The sequence below is a fragment of the Nelumbo lutea genome, chromosome 3, assembly GCF_056320005.1.
Source record: "Nelumbo lutea isolate HS-2025 chromosome 3, American lotus-T2T, whole genome shotgun sequence".
NCBI lineage: Eukaryota > Viridiplantae > Streptophyta > Magnoliopsida > Proteales > Nelumbonaceae > Nelumbo > Nelumbo lutea.
In genome coordinates, this window is record NC_142686.1 from 80,902,045 (window position 1) to 80,929,425 (window position 27,381).

Consider the following 27,381-nt stretch of genomic DNA (forward strand, 5'->3'; position numbering starts at 1 on the left):
TAGGCCTCCAGTTCGTTACGGCTATGATCAAGTAAGTTACTTGATGGAAGCCACGATTAGTGAGGAAGATCCCCTGACTTATACGGAAGCTATGTTGGACATATATTCCTTGAAGTGGGTAGATGCCATGAAAGCCGAGATGGACTCGATGGAAACCAACAAGATCTGGACTTCTTGTAAACCCACCCCTTGGGGTGAAAGATATTGGTTGCAAATGGATTTATGATGGGGTCCTATGCAGTTAACTATAAAAGCAGTAAACAATGGTCCACAGCAAATTCCACGACCGAGGCTCAGTACATTGCCGCAAGTGAAGTTTTTTCAAGGAAACAGATCTCAAAATAAGGAGCCCCGAGGCCACTCGAACTCAAAGAACATCGAGAGGAAATACCATGTATTGCAGGATATTTTTGATAGAGGGATGTCTAGATTCAAAAGGGAGTATCAGTGAAGAATGTGGAAGACCCATTGACAAAGCCACTAACACAGAAAGGGTTTGAAAAGCACGTGGACAGTATGAGACTCTGGCTAGTACAAAATTGGACCTAAGTACACATAGGAGTTGTTAGACAATATATGCCCTTAGCTCCAATCAGATTGATGTGCGTTTGACATTTATTGTAAATGAATAAAGTACACAATTGATTCATGTTATATCTGTTATGTTTCTATGTAAATACCCTTAAACTGGACACTTATGAACTCGTGTTAGTTTAGAATGTTCTCAATTGTTGGATAGACCTGGGGAGGTTTATCTTGCTAAGGCTAACACTAATGTGCTACCAAGTCGGTTAGGGCAACTTGTCTCAACTACCAGTGTCAGACCCAAAGCACATGAAGTGTGTGTTTGCTTTAAACACTGAACCTGGACCAATTTCCAGTTGTACCCTGGACCTTTGAGACTAATGGGAAAAACTATAAAGTTACACCAAACCCCTACACTCGATTATGGTACTGCACAAGGTGTCGGATTAGGTTATCCTTGATATGCCAAAAAATGAGATCCTTACAGGGGGTCAAAACCTGGGGTATGTTAGGACAATCTGAGAATTCACTCAAATGGGTGATCATAGTGATAGGATCAGCCCCTTTGTCATACAAAGTGAATGATTGAGACTTCACTCTCTTTGAGGGAATCCAAAACTACGAGCAATCAATTTCAGCCATGTTTGAGATTTGTTTTGCAAAATTGGTTAGACAGTTTTGTATGCCCTTAGCTTCAATCAAATGGATGTACTTTATGAGTTTATTATAAATGAATAAAAGTGCATATTTGATTCATGTTCCCTTGGTATGTTTCTGTGTAATACCCTTAAACTTGACACTTAATGAGACTCATGTTAGTTTAGAATGATCACAACCAGTGGGTCGGTCTGGAGAGACCTATCCTGACAAGGCTGACACTGTGGTGCCACCAAGTCAGTTGGGGTGGCTTGTCTCAGCTACCGGGGTGAGACCCTAGGCACATATAGTGTGGGATTAATTGAATCTTTGAACAGGACCAGATTTCCAGTATTGCCCTGGACTAAGGAGATTGATGGGCAAAACTAGAAAGTTACACCCGACCCCTAAACTCGATTATGATACTGCATTAGGTGTCGGATTGGGCTATCTTTGATATACCAATCAGTGAGATCCTTAGCGGGGGTCAAAACCTGGGTATGTTGGGACAGTCCGAGAATTCATCTAAGTGGGTGATCATAGTGACAGGATCATCCCCTTTGTCGGACAAAGGTAATGATCGGGGATGCACTCTCACTGATGGAAACCAAGACTGCCGGCAGCCGATTTCAATCGTTGAGATTTGTTTTGCAAAATATATTTTATATGAGATATAAAAAGTATATATATTATGGTTTTGAAATGTTTGCAAAAGGTTTTAATTCCCGGGATCCATACTTGAGAGAGTGCAACACTGTTCCTTGCAGCCGAGGGAGAGGTCCTCTCTTGTCGGGCAGTGTATGATCATTATGGGCTAAGAGGTTAAGTGTAAGGCCATTGAGGTTAATATCTGATGGGCTAATCTTGCATCTGCCCACAGTCCCTGGGTGTTACAAGGTGGCTTGGCCCAGGGACCACTTAGGGTAAGTGTTGGGCCCATAGAGCCCATTTGATGGGTTTCAGGGGGTGCACTGTCTTTAACAGTGTATTCGACCAGGCCTTATAACAAAGGCTGGGCCGAACCCATGTGGCTGATGTGTAGATCAATGCTTGGGTCCCATGCCATACACGGAAGCCCAACTGGGCTGCAGTTAGGAAGGCTAAGTGAGCACATAAGATTAATGGGCCTAAAGCCCATTTCGAACTGGCTATTAATTTAGTTAATTAAAGGGGCGAATTCTAAGATGGATTAGCAGTTAGGATAGGGTCTTAATCCTATCCACTCAGAGAGTCCAGATCTGAATGTGATTCAGATCTAGAAACTTCCTAATGGGATTAGGATAAAGCTAATCTAATCTGCAGATAAGATAAGGGTTTAACCTTATCACTAGAAGAGAAGGCTGATCCAAATATGATTTGGATAAGCACCTCCTGATGGGAATGCAGTTCTTGCTGAAGGACTGCATTGTTGAACCTGCATCATCTCAAGCTGTGTCATCTTCAATGGAAGCGGGTTTTGGTACCCTCTTTGGGCATGAACACCTACATTGGGAGCTACACATATGGATTCCGTATCAGGTGTTGGTCTCCCATTCTTTTAGTTTCAGATCTGGTCTGGCTTGTTTCAACAACGATCCTTGAAAAATGTAGCTTTTCTAAATCTAGGAATACAATTCCCAGAAGGGAGAAAAGAAAATTTTTGAAAATTTGCACAACCACTCTGCATTGTTCAGCCATCCATATAATGGATCTCCCTTTCCTTCCCCGGCGATCCTATCTCTTGTGGTCCCGATATGCCATCTCTGTCTTACGCTCCTCAGTATCCCTCCTCTTCTTGTCGGGCCACTCTTCTCATCTTTTAACTGTGCTTGTTCTTCCTCCACATTGATGTACTTCTAAGCGTGACTCATGATGGGATGAGAGATCAATCATATGTATGGCCGAACCCTGCAAGAAGGTAGGGCGAAATTTTAAAAATTTCTCTCTCCCATGTGGGAATCGCATTCTCTGTTTTAGAAAACCTGCATTTTCAATGATCAATCTTGAACCAAGAACCAAACCAGATTTAGACAAAAAATTGTAGGAGAGGGATATACCTAATACGAAGATGGAATATCTCCCAATGAAGGTGTTCACGCCCAAAGAAAGACTCCAAAGACAACTCCCACTGAAGATGACACAATGAATGGTGGAGCAGAATCAGTAGGGTTCATCCAACGAACCGAATTCTTCAACAATAATTCGATGGAGGCAGTGAGCATGACTTCTGATCAGCCTTTCACCAAAGACTAATATCAAGACACCTCTTGATCGCACCTACAAAGGATGGAGATCGAACTAGTAGTATGGAGGCAACTGGAGGAAACGCAGGGAGAAGATGGCGCAGTCACACTGTTGTTATCTTCTCTCTAGGTGCTCTGAGATCTTATCTCTGGGAAGCTTGGGATGCTGAGGATGAACTTAATGGTTCGCCCCCTCCTCCTTTTATAGGCATAAAGAGAGCTCCTAAACTCATTAGGATTTTCCTAATCCAAATATGTATTTGGATTAAGAGTTCTCTTTAATCTCATTAGGAGGTTTCCATATCTGAATTCAGATCTAGACTCTCTGAGTGGATAGGGTAAGACCCTATCCTATCTGTTGATTTAATCCCAGATCTGCCCTCTTATTTAACTAATCAAACCAGGCCAATTCGAAATGGGGTTTAGGCCCATTAAGTCCAAGTGCTCAAATTGCTTGCAACATGCTACCCAGTTGGGCTTCTTTGTATGGCGTGGGACCCAAACATTGATCTACACATCACCCACATGGGTTTAGCCCAGCCTCTGTTACAAGGCCTGGCCGAATTCACACAAAAGACAGTGAACCCTCTGAAGCCCATCACATGGACTCCTAATGGGCTCAACACTAAGACTAAGTGGTCCATGGGTGAAGCCACCTTATTAAAAACCCAGGGACTGTGGGCAGATGCAAGATTAGCCCATCAGGTATTACCCTCAATGGTCTTACAGTTAACCTCTCAGCCCATAATGATCAAACACTGCTCAACAAACGAGGAACTCTCCCTCAACTACAAGGAACGGTGCCGCACTCTCTACTCACATGGATCCCGGGAATTAAAACCTTTTGCAAACAATTTGAAACCATAATATATATATATATATATCCGTATATAAAATATATTTTGCATAACAAATTTCAACAATTGAAATCGGCTATCGGCAATCTTTGTTTCCATCAAAGAGAGTGCATCCCCGATCATTACCTTTGTCTGACAAAGGGGCTGATCTTATCACTATGATCACCCACTCAAATGAATTCTCGGGCAGTCCCAACATACCCAGGTTTAACCCCTACAAAGGATCTCACTGATTGGCATATCAAATATAGCCCAATCTAACACCTAATGCAGTAACATAATCGAGTCTAGGGGTCAAGTATAACTTTCTTGTTTTTCCCACTAATCTCCAAGGTCCAGTGCAATACTGGAAATTTAGTCCGGTTTAGGGTATCAAGTAAATCAACATTGCATGTACCTAGGGTCTCACCCTAGCAGCTGAGACAGTCCACCCCAACACTTGGCGGCACACCAGTGTCAACCTTAGCAGGATAAATATCCCTAGACTTATCCAATGATTGTGAACATTCTAAACTAACACAAGTCTCATTATGTGTCTAGTTTAAGGGTATTACATAGAAACACGCCACAATAACATGAATCAAATATGTACTTTATTCATTTACAATAAATGTCATAATGTACATCAATCTGATTGGAATTAAGGGCATACATTGTCTAACAGCTCCAACATGCACTTAAGTCCAATCTGCTTTAAGCCGGAGTCCCAGACTTTCTACATGTTTCTCAAACACTTTGTGTGTGATGGCTTAATCAATGAGTCCGCTACATTATCCGCTAACGCTACCTTCTGAATTAGGACGTCCCATCTACCAATAATCTCTCACAGTACATAGTACTTCCTCTCGATGTGCTTCAACTTTGAGTGGGCTCGTGGCTCCTTAACCTGAGTGATAGCTCCATTGTTGTCACACAACAATGAGATGGGTGATGTGCTGGATGGAACTACTCACAATTTGTGAATGAACTTTTTCATCGACAGGGCTTCCTTGGCAGCTCCACTTGTGGCTATGTATTTAGCTTCGGTTGTGGAGTTTGTCGTGGACCCCTGTTTGCTACTTTTCCAGCAACAGCACATGATCCTATTGTGAAAACATATCCAGATGTAGAATTTCTATCATCTGGATCCGACTAGAAATTGGCATCAATATACCCCTGGATCTGTAGTGAGCTACCATCGAATACAAGGCAAAACTCTTTTGTTCTTCGAAGGTACTTAAGTATATTTTTCACAGTAATCCAATGCTCCTACCCTGGGTTGGCCTAGAATTTGCCTACCACACTCACTACCTGAGCAATGTTAGGATGAGTGCACAGCTTGGCATACATGATGCTCCCTACGGCTGAGGCAAAGGGAACATCCTTCATGCCCTCAATCTCCTCAGAAATCTTGGGGGACATCTTCTTGGAGAGGGTGACTCCGTGCCTGAAAGGAACATTTCCCTTCTTGGAGATCTCCGTGCTGTATCTCTTGACAATTTTGTCAATGTAAGCAGATTGGGATAATCCTATTATCTGCTTCGATCTATCTCTATAGAGTCGAAGACCCGGTATATAGGAGGCTTCTCCAAGATCTTTCATGGAGAATTATTGTAAAAGCCATACTTTCACTGTAGTTAACATTCCTACATCATTCCCAATGAGTTTAATGTCATCTACATACAGAACCAAAAACGTAACCTTATCCCCACTGGACTTCCTGTAAACACAGGGCTCATCCGAATTCTGCTCAAAATTAAACTTTTTTACAGTAGAGTCAAACCGGATGTTCCAACTCCTAAAAACTTGCTTAAGTCCATAATAAACGGCCCTCTGCAACATATTGTGACTTCCTGAATGCTGACATTCAATTTATTCATTTTGTAATCCATAATGAATGGATTAAAGGAAGGAGGCAAAGAATTCGGGATGGCATCTATCTGGGTTGCGTGATCCAGCCCGGATTCGAGAGCCTCAAGCTCATTGATGTAACCCATCATCTAAAAACAATGGTCATGAACTCGTTGCCCCTTGGACATCTATGCGGTCATGAACTGCTTCAAGACCTTTTGCCAAGTAGAAGGATTATGCTCTTCGTACATTGTCTTTACACTGTCTAATATGTCCTTGGCAAGTGTGATCTGATCAAACTGTCTCTGTATCGGATTGTCCAGAGAGGCATGTTAGACAGTTTTTGTATGCCCTTAGCTTCTATCAGAATGATGTACATTATGAGTTTATTGTAAATGAATAAAGTACATATTTGATTCATGTTCATGTGGTGTGTTTCTGTGTAATACCCTTTAAACTGGACACTTATTGAGACTTGTGTTAGTTTAGAATATTCACAGACAGTGGCTCAGTCTGGGGAGATCTATCCTGATAAGGTTGACACTGATGTGCCACTAAGTCGTTTGGGGTGGCCTATCTCAGCCACTAGGGTGAGACCCGAGGCACATACAGTGTAGGATTAATTGAATCATTGAACTGTATCGGATTGTCCAGAGAGGCATGTTAGACAGTTTCTGTATGCCCTTAGCTTCTATCAGAATGATGTACATTATGAGTTTATTGTAAATGAATAAAGTACATATTTGATTCATGTTCATGTGGTGTGTTTCTGTGTAATACCCTTTAAACTGGATACTTATTGAGACTTGTGTTAGTTTAGAATATTCACAGACAGTGGCTCAGTCTGGGGAGATCTATCCTGATAAGGTTGACACTGATGTGCCACCAAGTCGTTTGGGGTGGCCTATATCAGCCACTAGGGTGAGACCCGAGGCACATACAGTGTAGGATTAATTGAATCATTGAACCGGACCAGATTTCTAGTATTGCCCTGGACCTTAGAGATTAATGGGCAAAACTGGAAAGTTACACCCGACCCCTAGACTCGATTATGATACTACACTTGGTGTCGGATTGGGCTGTCTTTGATGTATCAATCAATGAGATCCTTAGCGGGGGTCAAAACCTAGGTATGTTGGGACAATCTAAGAATACATTTGAGTGCAACATTGTTCCTTGCAGCCGAGGGAGAGGTCCTCTCTTGTCGGGAAGTGTTTGATCATTATGGGCTGAGAGGTTAAGTGTAAGACCATTGAGGGTGATACCTGATGGGCTAATTTTGCATTTGCCCACAGTCCCTATGTGTTACAAGGTGGCTTGGCTCAGGGACCACTTAGGGTAAGTGTTGGGCCCATAGAGCCCATATGATGGGTTTCAAGGGGTGCACTATCCATAATAGTATATTCGGCCAGGCCTTGTAATAAAGGATGAGCTGAACCCATGTGGCTGATGTGTAGATCAATGTTTGGGTCCCACGCCATACAAGGAAGCCCAATTGGACAGTATTTAGGAAGGCTAAGTGAGTACATAACCTTAATGGTTCTAAAGCCCATTTCGAACTAGGCTAATTTAATCAGTTAAATAAGGGGCGAATTCTGGGAATGGATTAGCAGATAGGATAAGGTCTTAACCCTATCCACTCAGAGAGTCTAGATCTAAATGTGATTCAGATTTGGAAACTCCTAATGAGATTAGGAGAAGGCTTATCTAATCTACAGATAAGATAAGGGTTTACCCTTTTCAACTAAAGGGATGTCTGGTCCAAATATGATTTGGATCAGCAACTCCTAATGGGATTAGGAGCTGATCCTTGTAAGGTTACAAAAGAAGGAGGGGGTGGTAGCCTTTAGAAGACACGTATTCACATCATCTTCAGAGGTGAAACATAGAAGGAAGAATTAAGCATCCCTGCGAAATTCTTTCTTGTCGCCTCCTTCCTATTGCTGCCTCACCTGCTAGTTAGACCTCCAGTTCAGTGGGAGAAATCAAGATTCGATCTTGACATCAGTTCCTTGTGAAGGGCAACAAGTTCATGACCAATGTCTTCGGATGATGGGCTACATCAATGAGCTTGAAGCTCTTGGATCCGGGCTGGACCTTGCGACCCAGATAGATGCTATCTTTAATTCTTTGCCACATTCCTTTAATCTGTTCATCATGAACTATAACATGAACAAGCTGAATGCCAGCTTACAAGAGCTCAGCAATATGTTGCAACGAGTAGAAGAATTGATTAAAAAGGATGAGCCTATAGCTATGCTTGTTAAAGCTAGCAAAACAGGCAAGAGAAAGAGGAAGGCAAAGAAACCTATGAAGAAAGCCACTAAGGGTAAGAAGCAGAAGAAAGACGAAGCATTAGATGCCTGTCACTTTTGCAAGAAGACTGGCCATTGGAAAAAGAACTATCTTGCGTACCTGGAATCCAAGAAAGGCAATTTCGAATCTTGTGTTATAGAAACCAATTTATTCGTAGCTTCTGTGTTCTGGTGTAATGACTCTAGGGCTTCAACTCATGCGTGTAACTCACTACAGGAGTTCAAAGTAAGCAGAAGGCTGAGTGAATGAGAAGTTATGCTCTACTTGGGGACTTCTGCAAGTGTTGCAGCCGCAGCCATAGGAACTGTGGAGTTAATTTTTAGAGAATGAACTATTGTACTAAAAGATTGTCTTTATGTACAAAATTTAAGAAGAATTTTGACTTTTGTTTCAAAACTGTGTGCGGATGGTTATTCTGTCTTCTTTAGTAATACGATTACTATTAAAAGAAATAATAGATTCACTGCATACAGGGAACTAGAGAACGGTCTCTATGTTCAGCATCCTTCTCTAGAAACTAACATAATCGAAACTACGTAGGCTGAAATCCCCAAGAAAAGAGTTCGTGATATAGTTAATCCCACGTGCTTGTGGCATTACCGGCTTGGCCATATCGGTGTTGACCAAATCACAAGATTGGTAAAGGATGGTCCTTTGGATTTTTTAATTGTAGAAGATCTTCCCACTTGTGAGCCTTGCCTACAAGGTAAAATGACAAAATGGCCATTTAACGGTAATCCTGAAAGATGTACAAGCACACTTGACCTTATACATAGTGATGTATGTGGTCTCCTGAGTATTAGGACACGAAATCAACACATGTATTTCATCACATTTACAGATGATTTCAGAGAGGAGGAATAGAACCTTATTGGATATGGTCCGGTCACTTCTCATAAACTCAGAGTTACCCACATCCTTTTGTGGTTACGCATTAGAGACTGCGATTTACATGCTGAATCAGGTTCCAACCAAACCAGTTCCGAACACTCCATATGAGCTTTAGACTGGAAAGAAACCAAGTGTCAGACACTTGAAGATTTGGAGTTGTCCAACACACGTTAAAAGAACAAGTGCAAATTCTTGGAAAGGCTCTATTGTTTACCTATTTGTAGGCTACCCAAAAGGCTCTGTTGTTTACCTATTCTATGACCCAAATGAGCAGAAGGTGATCTGCAGCCAAAATGCATAATTCTTGGAAACTGATTACATCCTGGACATCCATCGTCAGGAAGTAGTTCTTGATAAAGAGAGCTCAGGAGCAGTGGGAGATGTCAACAAGTTCTAGGTAGTGACCAACCTAGAAGATCCACTCGGGTATCCAGGCCACAATTCCGTTATGGTTATGACCAAGATAATTACCTGGTGGAAACCTTGACTAGTGAGGAGGATCTCGTGACTTATGCGGAAGTTAGGATGGACATAGATTCCCAGAAGTGGGTGGAGGCCATGAAAACTGAGATGGACTCAAGGGAGACCAATGGAGTCTGGACTCTAGTAGATCCGCCCTCCGTGGTAAAAGCAATTGGTTGCAAATGGATTTACAAGAGGAAGAAGGGCCCCGATGGTAGGGTTGAGACCTTCAAAGCTCGTCTCGTGGTGAAAGGGTACACTCAAAAAGAGGGCATCGATTATGAGGAAACCTTTTCGCCTGTGGCCATGCTTAAATCCATTAGGATCCTGCTAGCTGTGGCAGCATACCATGATTATGAGATTTGGCAAATGGATGTCAAAACAGCATTCCTGAATGGAGATCTTACTGAAGATATCTATATGCAGCAGCCGGAAGGCTTCATTGCTACTGGTCAAGAACACATGGTATGTAAACTTAATAGATCCATTTATGGACTTAAGCAAGCTTATAGGAGTTGGAACATCTGTTTTGACTCAGCTGTCAAATCATTTGACTTCAAGTAGAATCCGGATGAGCCCTGTATTTACAGGAATTCCAGTGGGGATAAGGTTACTTTCTTGGTTCTATATGTAGATGAAATTCTACTCATTGGGAATGATGTAGGAATGTTAACTATGGTGAAAGTATGGCTTTCACAGTAATTCTCCATGAAAGATCTTGGAGAAGCCTCCTATATACTGGATCTTCAACTCTATAAAGATAGATCGAAGCGGATAATAGGATTATCCCAATCTGCTTACATTGACAAAATAGTCAAAAGATACAGCATGGAGAACTCCAAGAAAGGAAATGTTCCTTTCAGGCATGGAGTCACTCTCTTCAGGAAGATGTCTCCCAAGATCTCTGAGGAGATTGAGGGCAAGAAAGACGTTCCCTATGCCTAAACCATAGGGAGCATCATGTACGCCATGCTGTGCACCCGTCCTGACATTGCTCAGGCAGTGAGTATGGTAAGCAGATTCCAAACCAACCCAGGGTAGGAGCACTGAACTTTGTGAAAAAATACTTAAGTACCTTCGGAGGACAAAAGAGTTTTGTCTAGTATTCGATGGAAGATCACTACATATCCAAGGGTATACTGATGCTGATTTCTAGTCAGATCTAGATCTGGATATATTTTCATGATAGGATCGTGTGTTGTTTGCTGGAAAAGCAGCAAACAGGGGTCCACTGCAGACTTTATGACCGAAGCCAAATACAATGCCGCAAGTGAGGCTACCAAAGAAGCCGTGTGGATGAAGAAGTTCATTTACGAGTTGGGAGTAGTTCCATCCAGCACATCACCCATCCCGTTGTTGTGTAACAACAAAGGAGCAATTGCTCAGGCTAAGGAGCCATGAGCCCACTCGATGTCAAAGCACATCGAGAGGAAGTACCACGTACTGCCAATCAAAATTACGATCTCCAATTGTACGAACAGCCCATAAATCAAGAAAATAATAAAGAACAGTTCAAAATAAATTTTAGATTTATAAAAATTAATTTCAGATCATTCACCCTTTAACTGGGAATCGATTTCCCAGAAAAACCCTAATCTACGCAAATCGGGTAGAACGCCTTCTGCCCATTTGCGTAGGTTCAGATCTGATTTAATTTGGTTCAAGATTTGAACCATGGCTCTGATACCAATGAAGGGATGAGAGATCCATCATATGGATGGCCGAACCCTGCAGGAAGGTAGGGCAATTTTTTTTAAATTTCTCTCTGTCCTATGTGGGAATCGCATTCCCTATTTTAGAAAATCTGCATTTTCAAGAATCAATCTTGAACCAAAAACCGAACCAGATCTGAAGCAAAAATTGTAGGAGAGGGATATACCTGATACGAAGATGCAATATCCCCCAACAAAGGTATATACGCCCAAAGAAAGACTCCAAAGACTTCTCCCACTAAAGATGAGACAGTGAATGGTGGAGCAGAATTAGCAGGGTTCGTCCAATGAACCTAATTCTTCAGCAAGAATTCGATGGAGGTAGTGAGCATGACTTCTTATCAGACTTTCTCCAAAGACTGATATCAAGACACCTCTTGATCATTCCTACAAAGGAAGGAGATCGAACTGGTAGTGTGGCGGCAATTGAAGGAAACACAAGGAGAAGATGGCACAGTCACACTGTTGTTGTCTTCTCTCTGGGTGCTCTGATATCTGATCTCTGAGAAGCTTGGGATGTTGAGGATGAACTGAATGGTTCACCCCCTCATCCTTTTATAGGCTTAAAGAGAGATCCTAATCTCATTAGGAGTTTCCTAATTCAAATATGTATTTGGATTAGGAGTTCTCTTTAAGAAACAAGGATAAGCCCTTATTTTATCTATAGATTAGATCAGCTCTCTCCTAATCTCATTAGGAGGTTTCTAGATCTGAATTCAGATCTGGATTCTCTGAATGGATAGAGTAAGACCCTATCTTATCTGTTGATTTAATCCCAGATCCGCCCCCTTATTTAACTAGTCAGACTAGGCCAGTTCGAAATGGGCTTTAGGTCCAATAAGTCCAAGTGGTCAAACTGCTTCCAACCTGCTGCCCAGTTGGGCTTCTTTGTATGGTGTTGGACCCAAACATTGATCTACACATCAGCCACATGGGTTCAGCCCAACCTCTGTTACAATGCCTGACCAAATTCACTAAAAAGACAGTGAACCCCCTGAAGCCCATCACATGGACTCCTAATGGGCCCAACACTTACACTAAGTGGTCCCTGGGCCAAGCCACATTATAAAAGACCCAGGAACTGTGCGCAGATGCAAGATTAGCCCACTAAGTATTACCCTCAATGGTCTTACACTTAACCTCTTAGCCCATAATGATCAAACACTGTTCGACAAGAGAGGACCTCTCCCTTGACTACATGAAACAGTGATGCACTCTCTATTCACATGGATCCTAGGAATTAAAACATTTTGCAAACAATTTGAAACCATAATATATACATTTATATTCGTATATAAAATATATTTTGCAAAACAAATTTCAACGGTTGAAATCGGTTGTCGATGGTCTCGGTTTCCATCAGAGAGAGTGCATCCCCGATCATTACCTTTGTCCGACAAAGGGGCTAATCCTGTCACTATGATCACCCACTCAGATGAATTCTCGGACTGTCCCAACATACCCAGGTTTTCACCCCCGCTCAGGATCTCACTGATTGACATATCAAGGACAGCCCAATCCGACACCTAGTGCAGTATCATAATCGAATCTAGGGGTCAGGTGTAACTTTCCAGTTTTGCCCACTAATCTCCAAGGTCCAGGGCAATACTGGAAATCTGGTATGGTTCACGGTTTCAAGTAAACCTACACTGCATGTACCTCGGGTCTCACCCTGGCAATTGAGACAGGCCACCCCAACACTTGGTGGCATACCAATGTCAGCCTTAGCAGGATTAATCTCCCCAGACTTATCCAACGGTTGGGAACATTCTAAACTAACACGATTCTCATTATGTGTCCAGTTTAAGGGTATTACATAGAAACACACCACAATAATATGAATCAAATATGTACTTTATTTATTTACAATAAATGTCATATTGTACATCAATCTGATTGAAGCTAAGGGCATACACTGTCTAACAACTCATCAATGAGGCAATGGTCTAAGGAGGGTTCCTCGAGATGGAGAAGGCCACAAACCGTGTTGTGTGGTTGTGATGGCCACTGACTGGTTCTGGTGCCAGACTTGTAGTGCATCGGTGTTTAATCTCGTCGGGTAGTCTCTGAGGGATTCCCCTTTCCTCTATCATTCTTGCATGAGGCTCGTCGAAGTCTTCTAGTGTTTTTGGCTTGCTGTGAATTGTGCCAAAACTGGCTCTCCAGCTACTCCCAATAGGAGATGGACCACTGGTGGAGAGAGTAACTCCAAGTCGGGGATACTCCTTTGAGGGTCACCATGGAAGCTTTACACATCACACCTTCGGATGGGTCGTGCAACATCATCTGGGCTTTAAAGGCTGTGATATGGTAACCGGGGTCTGGCTCATTGATGGGCTGGTTAGTCGGCCCTACAGATTGGATCATAGGAGGGGCCATGCTTCTTTGAGCCTAGATGTGTTCCAACTTGGTCAGACGTTGCCTAAGTTCTCAGATCTCGGCATCCTTGTTGTCTGGAGTTACAGCGTGCATGGGCCTCTCCTCCTTGGGTGGTGCAGGGTGATCCCAGATCGAACTAGACTCAGTAATGGAGACCGGCTGATGCAGAGTCCATCTGTCAAGCCTTTCTTTGGCTAGAAATTGGATAAACTAGAGAGTCCTGCTACGGTAGTCGCGTTCATGGGACCGAGTAGTTGAGCTCGATCTTCTTGAGATGTCTTATTTTTCTTGTTTAGACTATGCCATGTCTTTGTCTTATCGGCACATTTTGGGGTCCTTAGGGTGAGGATCGGTCTTCATATGCGTTGGGGTGATGAACATACAATTTATCTATAATATATGAGGTCTTTACATGAATTCTTATGCCGGTTTTATTCAATTTTGCCCTAATTTAGCTTACTACCAAGAAAGATTTCAAGGGTAATCAATTCAAAAAAAAAAGAAGGCCAAAAATTATCAATTTCGGCCCAGTTCAGCCATGGAAGCAAGAAAGTATAATTTGGCCCAAGTAGTGCAAGTTAATTCCCTGGGAAAACCCAAGAAAAGAAGTCTATCAAGGAGTAAATTTTGGTCCAGTAAGAGGAGGCCCATTCTCAACCCAAAAGAACAGCTTAGAGTGGAGCTAACATGTGCTAAGAAGGAGCTTAATTGCAGCCCAAAAGAGCTAGGGGCGGCAACCCTTAGCTTAAGAGAGCACTCTAGAAAGTTCAAGAATGGAGTGCAATCTAGAGGCTTCAAGAAGGGGCAAGAGCCCCCTTGCAAATCTATATAAGGAGGCCTCTAGAGTGGGGAGAGGTGTTCAATTACTGGAGTTCAAGGCTCCCCCACTCCTAGAGGTTCGAACACCTTGAATAGAAGAGAAGAGAAGAAGGGCTAGGCGCAAGGAGGAGAAGAAGAAGGGCTGAAGGAGTTCAAGTCAAGCTAGCAAGAAGAGAAGGTGAGTTCGAAATTGGGAGTTTTTTATTCAGAGATCTATTGTAATAATTCCATTCTATTTTCATTTTCTTTTGATTTGAATTCAGCTTTCTTGTTGTAATTTTTTTCTTTCTCCCTCTTCCATTCTTTCTTGATGTAATTAAGTTTGTAAAATTTCAGATCAGCAATCAATTTCTTTTTGATTCATTCGAATGGGTGTGAATTGTTCTTGAAGTTTCTTGAATAGGGGTTAATTGTAGATCAATTCAGCCAATTAAACTTTCAAAACTCATATCTGAATTCTCATATCTGAGATTGCAATATCTGAATTGCTTGAAAGAGAATTCAGATCTGCAATTTTCAGATTGACCGATTTGATCTAAAGCTTGGAATTCTTAGAGTGCTTGAGAAAGACTCTAGGAATTCAGATCTACTATTCAAGAACTGAATTGCATGCAAGGTTAGAGATAATTTGCACAATTCAGTTGGTGATCAATTCAGATTTGAATTGATGCCTTAGATGTGTTTAAAGAAATGCATGCATGAATGATTAGATTCTTACTAGAGATAGAAGAACCATCACTCATGCATAGGATGAACATGCGCTTAAAAGAGGTTGTTCATGACCTTGGGGTTATACCAAACCAACACTCAATCATAATCTATTTGAAGGATTCAATTTGATTGATTGCTGAATTCTGAGATTAACATTAACTGCTTACTCTTCTAACCTGAATTGAAGGCAATTGGGCCAATAATTTAGATGGATTTTAGTTTAGGATTTTTAGCTTTTGAATAAAGTTTTGATTTGTTGTTGATCAGATAAGAAATGACCAATTTAGTATTAATAATTATTTCCTAAATCCTCATGGGAACGATACTCTATTCACTACTTTACTACTTGAACAGCTAGTGCACTTGCTAATGCCACAATAATTCGGTCAAGTTTTTGGCACCGTTGCTATGGATTTATAGAAGAAATATTAGGAAACATTGGGCATTCTTAATCTGGTTTCATTCAGCATTGCATTCATAGATGGTTTTCAATGCTTCATTTTACATTTTAGCCTTGGATGCAATACCTGTATTGATTTAGCTATGTTTCTTCTTTCTTTATTAGATTAATTCATTCCTTTGTTTCAGCTTTATCTTTATAGAAGTAGATCTGATTTCCTTTCAATTTTGGAGTTGTTATCTTCAAAATGAAAAAACAAAAAAAGGAGAAAAAAATTTAAAACATGAGTGTTGCATATTTGAGTTGTATTCAACACTCAAATCTACAGAACATAGACCTGCAGCACTCAGCTGAAAAGACTTAGTTATTTTGTTGTTTCAGCGTTTTACTCTTCCATTACAAAAAGAAAAAAAAATTAAAAATGAAAAGAAAAAAAAAATAGAATTGAATGAATGAAAGTAGGGCAATTGAAAATTCAGATCTGAACTCAGACCTAAGTTTAGACCTGAATTCTGTTGTTGAAGAACTACTCAGTTCAGATCTGAGTTCATCTGAACTTAGACCTGAACCTATGCAAGATTGAGGTGAATTGGGTGCCATCACTACCCCAATTCACCCTATGACACATCCAGCCTGCTTCAAGGGTGAATGGATAGCAAAGATTGAGAAAAATTCAGATCTGAAATGCAATTGATATGATGTGAGGACTGAACTGATACAGAGCATACTATGAATTGTGGGTGGACTGAATTCTTGGATTTATCCACTTGTACCCAATCTAAATTAGCTAAGGATGTGTGTTTGGAGTGAATAATTGTGATGCCTCAAATGTTCAATAAAAAGCAGCAATGCATTCTACTAGCATTCAGATCTGTAGCAAGGCTACTACAGTACAACAGTTAGCAGATCCGATTTCAGGTCAGGTTTGTGATCAATTCATATTTGAATTGGTGATCAATTCAGACCACAATTCAGTTGGTGATCAATTCAGATTTGAATTGATGCCTTAGATGTGTTTGAAGAAATGCATGCATGAATGATTAGATTCTTGCTAGAGATAGAAGAATCGTCACTCATGCATAGGATGAACATGTGCTTGAGAGAGGCTGTTCATGACCTTGGGGTTATACCAAACCAAGGCCCAATCACAATCTATTCGAATGATTCAATTTGATTGATAGTTGAATTCTGAGATTAACATTTACTGCTTACTCTTCTAACCTGAATTGAAGGCAATTGGGCCAATAATTTAGATGAATTTTAGTTTAGGATTTTTAGCTTTTGAATAAAGTTTTGATTTGTTGTTGATCAGATAAGAAATGACCAATTTAGTATTAGTAATTGTTTCCTAAATCCTCGTGGGAATGATACTCTATTCACTACTTTACTACTTGAACGGCTAGTGCACTTGAGAATGCCACAATGATCCAGTCATGGGGCAAGAGGGGGGATGGTTTGAGTGGGTCGCGCCATTGATCCCAGCAACAACATCATTGCCAAGATCTTGTCGACATTTTCTTGCATCTCTTGGAACTAAACAGGGTCGACCACGGCTTGTTGTTGAGGTTGCTATGTTTCTTCGCATGGAGGACTGCGATGAGAACAGGATCCCCGAGATGGGGATCATGTAGTTGAGCGTTCCGAAGTATTTCTTGACATTTTGATCAGTTCTTGATTGCATGGTGAGAGAGATTCAGAAAAGGCTTTTCATGTGTATCCCAGAAACGACACCAATTTGATGCTGCTCGATCCTAGGTAGTGCAAGAACCAAGGTCACAATCAGATAATCCTTGCCAACTGGGCCTAGGTGGAAGGACAAAGCCACACACCAAGATTTGTGAACAAGAAACAAGTTAGAGGCCTGAGGACTTATCCCCAAGTAGATACTCCAATGCTCAAGTTAGTTGAAGAAGGTCGGGGTTGGGCCAAGTAGTTGGAGAATAGTGTTGGTCTGAGCAATTGGAGAACAATGCTAGTCTGAGCAGAGTAACGGTATGAATTCAGAAGTTGGATCCCTTACCTTGAGTGGGATGTACCCTTTTATAGCCAAGGATACGTGTCCGGGTCGGATGAGGTTTCTGGGATTGTCAGGATGAGTTTAACCGCTGAGGTCTTCGGTATAAGACCTAATCCCCAGAGATGGGGTGATGTCGACGTGGCTGAAAAGATAGGTTGGGCCACGGAGTTGACATAGTACTAATGTAGCCGAAGAGATGGGGTGGCCATGTAGGCGACACGTGGCATCCGGAGCCAGCTCAACCATAACCCAAACAATTTTCTCCTTTGGTGGTTCGTAGAAGACTGCCCACGAGAACCTAACCTTTTCCTTGTTCACCACTCCCCTGTGAAGGATGCTCTTGTACTTCCCATTGTTGAGTATCTCAATGGTGTCTCCTATGCATGATGACAGAGTTGGGCACGCACTTGGCCGCAACCCACTTATCGTCCTGGAATGCTTGTAGGCCAGGTACCATGTTATGGAGTATGAAGGTGAGAGAACTAACGTTGATGTGAGCTTCAACCCCAAGTGCTAGATCCAACTGGGGACACTTGGGGTAGTAGTTGATCTTCATTTGCATCAACAACTCTTCTAGTCCCCCAACTTCTTTTTCTAGTTTCCCTTCTTTCAGTCCCAACCCCAGCAACAATGCTAACACCCTGGTCGCTAAGCTTCTAAGTTGTCTTGCATACATGCTCGCCATCTCACTTAAGATAAAAAGAACTAAAAACAAGAAAATAATTTGGGATCAAGAATACTATCAAAGATGAGGGATACCATCAAACGTATGGTATTTATTGTTGAGTTGTTTACATTAGAATGGAGTTCTACAAGAATTGGGAGAATATACAGATAATCATAAAGTGGGATAGTTACAATAGGATTAGGATAGAGATCTAAGTAGATGATAGGGATTATCCTAGGAAGATAGATCTGAATCTCCAAAGGACTATTGGATCTCATTATCCTTAACATGCCCCCACAAGCGAAATGGCTTTGTGAAGACGTGCATCTTGGACCAAAGATGAAGAAATCATGGTGTTGGAAGAGCCTTAGTCATGATGTCGGCTATCTGATCTTTGGAGGAGATAAATTTCACCAGCAGTTTCTGTTTGAGAATTAAATATCGTAAGAAATGAAAATCAACCTCAACGTGTTTGATGTGTGCCTGGAACACCGGGTGTGCAGCTAGGTGTGTAGCACCCACATTGTCACACCAAGCAATGGAAGGGAATGTGGATGAACAACCTAGATCTGCAAGAAGGGACTGGAACCATAAAAGTTTTGCCACCGAATTTGTACTGGAATGATCTATTGTTGCTTGTTTCTTGGCATTCCACGCAATGAGATTGTTTCCCAAATATACACAATATCCACCTATGGATTTCCGATCATCAGGGCATCCGGCCCAATCTGCATTACTAAACGCATGAAGCTGAAGAGAATTGGATTTGATGAAATGAGGACCAACATCCAATGTGCCCTTTAAGTAACGGATAATCCTTTAACAACAACCCAAAGAGCATTTGTGGGGGCATGAAGAAATTTGCAAACTTTATTGACCAAATAGGCTATATCTGGTCGAGTGATAGTGACGTACTGGAGGTCTCCCACAATACTTCTATATTCAAATGGATACGATAGAGCTACACCCTAGAGAGAAGATAATTTCCATGACAAAGCCATGGGAGAAGCAATTGGTTTGGCATCTGCTAATATGTCATTGCATAAGGACCAATCCTGTGGAAGTGAAGTAAGCTTCTATACCCAAGAACAAGTGCAGATTACCCAAGTCCTTAAGTGCAAAGGTCTCCGAAAGTGAGGAGATGATGCGAGAGACATCATGAGGCGAGGATCCAGTGATTAATATGTCATCAACATAAACCAAAATAAATATGGAGACTTACTCTGCTATATATGAATAAGGATGGGTTAGCCTGAGAACAGTGAAAACCAAGACTAAGAAGAGCAGCACTCAGTTGAGAAAACCAAGCTCATGGAGCTTGCCATAGTCCGTATAGTGCTTTGCGTAGTTTGCAGACATGATTGGGTTTTGAAGGATCTCCAAATCCCTTGGGTTGTCGTACATAGATGTCCTTAGAAACAAACCCAATCAAGAATGGATTGTTAATATCGAGCTATCGGATATCCCACCCAAAGGATACGACCAAGGCAATGACTGTACGACTGTAACGGGCTTAACCATGGGACTAAAACTATTAGAAAAATCAAGACCCAGTACTTGGTTGAAACCCTGCGCCACCAAGTGAGGATGGTACCGAACAAGATCCCAAGTATTATTGTTTATGAGGGCACAGTATTCTTGTTCCATAGCATGCTACCAGTGGGGATGCTTGGCCACACTAGAATATGTGGCCAGTTCACATTGTTTTGGTGTGATGTTAGCAAGAAGAGCTACCGAAATAGGATACCTGGTGGTAGCCATCGCAAGGGATGCTTTGGAGCTCACCAATCTGGTGACCATGGTATGAGTTCTCTATGGAGGGAGAGGTGCAGCAGGGGTAGCATCAAGAAGTTCTTGAATCAGTCTGGTTCGGCAAGGCGGCTCAAAGGTAGATGATGGATCACTATTGGGAGCAGACTCAATGGATAGAGTAGGAGCAATAGGGGTCTCCAATGGCACCAAGGATTGTTGGTGGAGATCTGATGATGGAGAGGAGACATCACCGGATGGAGTAGAGATGCCAACTGACAATGGAGCTGCTACTAATAGGTTCGATGGACCTATAACTGTTCCAATGGGGGCACCAAAAGAAGAAGTGGTACGATCAATATTGGAGCGGTTAACTGGGAAGAGTTGCATACCCAAAAACCGCGATTCATCAAACATGACATGCCGACTGATGTATTCACGTCCACTGGAAAGATGCCAACACCTGTAACCCTTGTGACCAGCACTATATCCCAGAAAAAATACATTGTTGTGACCAAAATTCAAATTTGTGGCAATTATACTATCATAGAAGAGGATAACAGGCACAACCAAAAATTTTGAGAAAAATGTAATCCGTGGTTCATTGAAACAGTACCTCTTATGGAGAGCGACCACGTAGTGTCAGAGTGGGAAGCCGATTGATCAGATATACTGCTATATGGGCAGCGTCAGTCCAGAAAGAAAACAGGAGAGCGACCACGTAGTCTCTGTGCTTCCTTTCAACTGTACCATTTTGTTCATGAGTGTGTGAGCATGCCAGATGGTGATGAATTCCTTTAGAGTCGAGGTACCGGGAGAGAGAGTGAAATTCCCCTCCCCAGTCAGATTGAAAGATTTTTATTTTCGTGGACAACAAACATTCCACGTGTCGTTTGAAGCTTAGAAAAGCATCCATGACTTCAGATTTCTTTGTGAGTGGGTACAGCCAAGTGAATTTTGAAAAACCATCCACAAAAATAACATAATATTTGAAACTGTTATTAGAAATAATCGGGGCTGGTTCCCATACATCAAAATAAACAACTTTTAACAGATGTGATGCGGTTAATTGTGAAACTGGAAAATGTTGTCTATGACTTACCCATTTGACACGACTCACACACAATAGTACTAGTACGACTCTAACAAGGTAAACCAAATTTGGAGATAATCTGACTTACTACTCTGAATGCAACGTGACCTAGTCATTGATGCCATCCTGAAAATGTAGTAAGTTCTCCAACAAGGTAGTTGCTTTATTGTTGACTTGAGTCCCTCCAAGAAATTGATAGAGTCCATTTCTACTGGTTCCTCTAATGAGAACTCTCCCCGTATAATCCTTCACAAGAAAGAAATCGTGATGGAATTCAAGGTAAATATTATTGTCTTTGATAAATTTTCTCATAGAAAACAGATTCTTGGTGATGTGAGGAACATGATAAATGGAGTTGAGAGCAAATGTATGATTATTATGTGTCAATGATGAAGAACCGGAATGTAAAATTCGCAAACCTAATCCATTACCAACGTTAACCTGATCCAAAGCCATGTACTCAGACCAATTCTACAGATTGTCTACATCTGGAGTTAGATGATGAGTGGCACCTGAATCTAGATACAATGTGGGATCAACTTCATTTCCATCACTTGTGTGATACGCAGCAGTGTTTAAAGGAGTTTGTTGTTCTCCCTAATAGGATTAGTCATAGCGCTTCCAACAAGTAAGAGCGCCATGGCCTAGTTTGTTGCAGACCTGGCAAATTATTTGGGAAAATTTTCCTTTCCCACGGCCACCACCATTATTTCTGCTGCCATTAGATTGATTAGGATAGTTGCGGCCATCGCCGCAACCTCTGCCATTACAGAGAGCTGAACCGCCCCCTCGGTTTGTATTTTTTGAGTTTCAATTTTTATTTTTGTCATGTGAGGCAAAATTTGTAGAAGGGGGGTATCAGCAGTGGGCGGATTGTGTTGTTCCAACCATGCTTCATAATTTAAGAGAAGTCCCAGTATATCATTAATAGTAAGAAAACCAAAACCAATCCTATTAGTGATCACAATGACTATGGACTCATACTCGGTCCCCAGTCTAGAAAGAATGTAGAGAATAAGGTTTTCTTTGCCTACCAGCTCAGAAATAGCTGCTAGGCTGTCGGTAATTACCTTGGCTCTCCTGAAATACTCGATTATCGATTCTGATCCTTTCTTGATGCTCTACAGCTGTCACTTTTGATGAAGAGCTCTCGACCTTGAGATGGCGGAGTAGGTTGTAGATATGGCCTTCCAGACTTCTGCTGATGTAGTCAAACCGATCACTTCTGTCACCATAATCTCAGTGAGAGAAGAAATGACCCACCCAAGAACAAGTTGATCCAGTTGCACCCAGTTATCATATTTTGGATTCATCACTCTCTGTCCATTAGGACCATCGATATGGGTTGGAGAAGCTTGCATGGTTCCTTCTACGTCACCAAGCAATTTGTGAGTTCTAAGGACTACAATCATCTGCACCCTCCAAGGTAAGTAGTTGTCGTGACTCAGCTTGATGGGAAGCGAACGGGAGATGTTGGGGACGTTGATCGCTGATGTACCCAACATCGAGCTTAGGAACTGATTGGAGCTTCCTATGTTTGAGCTTGCTGCCGTGTGCACACCATTGTGAGTCATGGCTCTGATACCAAGTTAAGATAAAAAGAACTGAAAACAATAATATAATTTGGGATCAAGAATATTGTCGATGGCGAGGGATACCATTAGACGTATGGTATTTATAGTTGAGTTGTTTACATTACAATGGAGTTCTACAAGAACTGGGAGAATGTACAGATAATCACAGAGTGGGATAGTTACAATAGGATTAGGATAAAGATTATCCTAAGTAGCTGACAGGGATTATCCTAGGAGGACAGATCCGAATCTACAGAGGACTCTTGATTCTCATTATCCTTAACAAAGAACAAGTGAAGTACAAAAAAGGACGGATTTGCAATGATAAACTTACGTGTAGTCGACAGGAGTCTTGGGCCAGATAGACAAATCACACTTAGTCTTCAGGATATATGAGGTGGAAGAAGTAATCTCCCACTACTCAAGTTGGAGGCTTGATCGTATACATACTTCTCCTTATCGGCGGCCTTGACCCTTTCGATAAGATCATCAGTTATGCCATGGTTGACAAGGTGCATGGCACCCCACTCCATGGCAGCTTTCTTCAACTCCTCCCAGCATTTCTCTCGCTCTACGGTGTCCTCCGAATTGAGACCCTTCGAATCAACAGTTGGAATTTGAGGTCCGTCAGTTTTCTTCTCATCCTCAAACACGTCTACGATGCTGATCAGCTCTTCCTGAGGACGCACGTATTCACACTACACATGCACTGGATTGAAGCTTCATCCGATGAGGATTCAGGTACCTCAAGTAGATCAGATTGTAACTCCTGTACTGGGGATTTACTCAATACAGTTCTCATTAGAATATTGAAAAAAAAAAGAAAATAAGAATGATCCGGAGTAATTCCAACCATCCAATGAGTAGTTCTATTAGAAAAGGTCGCATTTGTAGTGTTTGTAATAAAGAGCTTAGGCTCAATTTGATCTTCTTGAGGAAGAAGATGAACCATGTGTTTTATTTCAAAGTTTATGACCAATTTGTCAAACTCCAGGATACAGATTGGGAATTTTTCCAAAATTATTTATCGTTGAAACCTTTTCCCGTGTCGGGGTGTTTTCATTAGCTATCTGTCTCTTGAAGTTTTGAAATTCAGCAGCGAACTTGTCACTACAAATTTTTTGAAGCAAAATCGTAGACTAATCATTTCTTAGAATGATTTCTACGGTGTAGACAGTTGCACTGGCGCTTACTGTTATGGACAAAGCAATTTACAGGAAATATATGTATGGTAAGATTTGGTGGATGAGAATAGTCATCTCCATTTGAGAGAGAATGGAGGCTTTGGCATCTAATCGGGGTCGGGCCCGTTCGGTGCATCTTTTTGGAAAGGCCTTCTGATAGTTCCGATATGTAAAAAACGTATTGAGATTTTGCATGAAGATCTTACTAGCCTGAAACACGTTTGGCAGATGCACGTCATTTCACATCTTTCCGTGTGAGATTAAAACGTAAAAGACGCGAGAAGCTTCATTTAGAGCATCCCGAAATCAATCCAAAATGGGTTTTTCGTGTCTTTTCGGTGTTCCGTCTTTTGGCAGCTAAATTTTCACATAACAAATGGAAATAGATCGAAAATTGGTCTTCGTGGCTTGTAAACAATCAAAACAATGTGCGGAAAGACACAGTAAATGGGCCCCTAGTAAATTGATACCATTTTGACTCATGTGAGGGAGACAATAAGAGGACGCAAACAAAAACGGAAACGGAAAACAGAGGAGACAGAAATGGAGATGGAGATGGAGACAAAGATAGAGATGAGCAACAATCTACTTCCTATCTTCCTAAAATTTTTCGCCAATTGGGTTTTATTTTAAAATTTTGAAGAATAGTGGATGACAAATTTGATATTTCATTTTTTCCATTAGCACTTAACAATGATGTCATTTGTCAAAAATAGTATGGGTACTTTAAAACAATATATAAACAGTAAAGGTAAATTTAGTCAATTAGATAAACCATACGGGTAGGTTAAGATATATATATAAAGTAGTACTTGAAAAGTTTAGCGTATATATAAGTAGTTTATCGATTCTCTCTCTCTCTCTCTCTCTCTCTCTCTCTCTCTCTCTCTCTCTCTCTCTCTCTCTATATATATATATATATATATATATATATATATATAATCCCTTCTTATTCAGGTGAAGGTTCAAAGTATGGGAAACACTATGTATAGTAAAAAGGTAATTTTGAGAGATGTATTAGGATATGTGTTTTGAATATGTATATGTAAGAGAAAAATTAAGATGCACATGAAAATACTATAAATGCTTCAATAAATTATAAGAATATATAAATAACATTTAAATATAAGGACATTAAATATATAAATTATTTATATATTCTTATAATTTATTGAAGCATTTATAGTATTTTCATGTGCATCTTAATTTTTCTCTTACATATACATATTCAAAACACATATCCTAATACATCTCTCAAAATTACCTTTTTACTATACATAGTGTTTCCCATACTTTGAACCTTCACCTGAATAAGAAGGGATTATATATATATATATATATATATATAGATAGATAGATAGAGAGAGAGAGAGAGAGAATCGATAAACTACTTATATATACCCTAAACTTTTCAAGTACTACTTATATATGTCTTATTGATTGGCACCACATAACATATACAAGACCACCATATGTGCATTATTTAGAGCTGATAATAGCTTACTGCAAATGATTTTTTAATACCAATATTGCCCCTAGTTCAATGATAAAAAACAAAACCTAGAACACAAAAAAATCTGTGCTAAAGAGACATGATCAAAAAAATACAGAACCCACAAGCCACCTTTTTAACTTACCTAGGCTACATTTGGCAATCCTTATTTTAAGGATGTATCTCCTTTTTGCAATTAAAAGCTCAGTGTCCATTGGGGCATTTTAAGAGCAAAAGGGGATAAGTCCTTAAAATAAGGAATGCCAAATGCAGCCTAATGAACTCAAGGAAAATAACAAATACACACGCTCCTAGACTTGGCGCTCCTCTTGGCCAACCAAAGATAGTGGAAAATTAAAACATATTCCATTTCTCATCCGCAATGACAAACTGGGGGTGGTTCAGTTGGTACCATCACAAGAATCAAGAATGTTGTGCAAATTGTTTCTTTGGTGTCACATCCAAGTTCCAACAAAGAAAAAGAAAAAGGAATATGGAAGCCTCGACAAAGTTAAATCTCAATAGTCAATAGTTGTAGAGGGGTGGCGGAGAGGAAGAGTGAGTGGCCTTCTTACCCGGGAAGATAGGGTCAATAGATTGCTTGTGGAGAAGAAGATAGGCATTGTTGCATCTTTGAATGTTGCCCGAGGATAAGAAGACAACCACCTCTGCTTCTTCAAACATCGCTTGAGGAGAAGAAGACAACCACCTCTGCATCATCGAACTCATGATTCTTCATTTGCCCACCTCTTGATTCTATCTAAAATAGAAGTTATACAGGGAAAGAAGAGTGAGGAGAGAATAGCTCTGAGAAGTGGATTTAAGGATTAGTTTAGAAGGAGAATAAATACAAATATGTATAGTATATGATGAGGCAAAAAAAAAAGAAAAAAATGTGTGAATTATTATGTTTTGCATGTTTTTTGTAGTGGGATCCTAAATTGTTGTCTTTGGGTAGTTTTGTTGACAATTTGGAACCAAGGGTATTATCGCCATTTTATAAGTCAATTTTTTTGCTAGGGGCAGTTGGGTGTATTTCTGTTGGGTTTTGGTCTCTTGGGTCTTTTTGAAACAAAAGTTATCGTTTAGGTGTTCATTTGAAGTTAGTTTTGTTCCTAAGGAGTTGTTGGTGAAAGGGAAACATTTCAGGGGCTTATGTGTAAATATTTTAACTAGCTTGTCCAGTAAGTCAATGAGTCTTATAAAAGAGAAGGGGGCTATTTCTGTCAGAGTCTTTTGGTTATTTCTCTCTTGTTTGAGTTGTAGTTCAGTGCCAACTAGGGTTTTCAAGCATTGGGAGCTTGGGTTTGAGGAGTCGACCCATTTTGGCACCTTCCAATCCCTCCATCAATGTATGGCCACGCGGGAGGCCAACTTGTTGCCATTGTTACTGTAGTAGAACTGTTCTAAGAGGAGTTTTACTTCAGGTTCAGGTCTAAAATCCCTAAAAATCCAACTTATTTTGTTGTTTTCAGCTTGGTATTTATTGTGCTTATTACTGTATACTTGAGGTACTGCTTATAATTTGTCTTTTCTTCCACATCAAGTGGTATCAGAGCAAGTTCGTTCCTTGGGTTTTGCTTCAAAGTTCATCTCTTTCATGTGTTTTCTATATTATCATGGCTGCAAGGGGTGGATGTGGTAGGGGTGGAAGAAGACCACAACATGTTACTGTAGAAGTTTTCCAAGAGGCTATAAGGGGACTGCAAGAACAGATTGAACATCTTACTCAACTTGTAGCTCAAAATGCTACTAGGGATGGTGGCATAGAAAATTATTTGGGGCTAGTAAGAAGAAGACAAGCTCCTAGAGTTGATGATCAACTCACTGACATTATTAGTGAAG

The 27,381-nt window shown here is 40.8% G+C and overlaps 1 pseudogene; it reads right to left on the reverse strand.

The window, feature by feature from the left end:
- The window catches only part of LOC148865961 (leucoanthocyanidin dioxygenase-like), a 38,632-nt pseudogene extending 14,970 nt beyond the window's left edge, over positions 1 to 23,662 (reverse strand).
- Between the last annotated feature and the right edge of the window lie 3,719 nt (positions 23,663 to 27,381).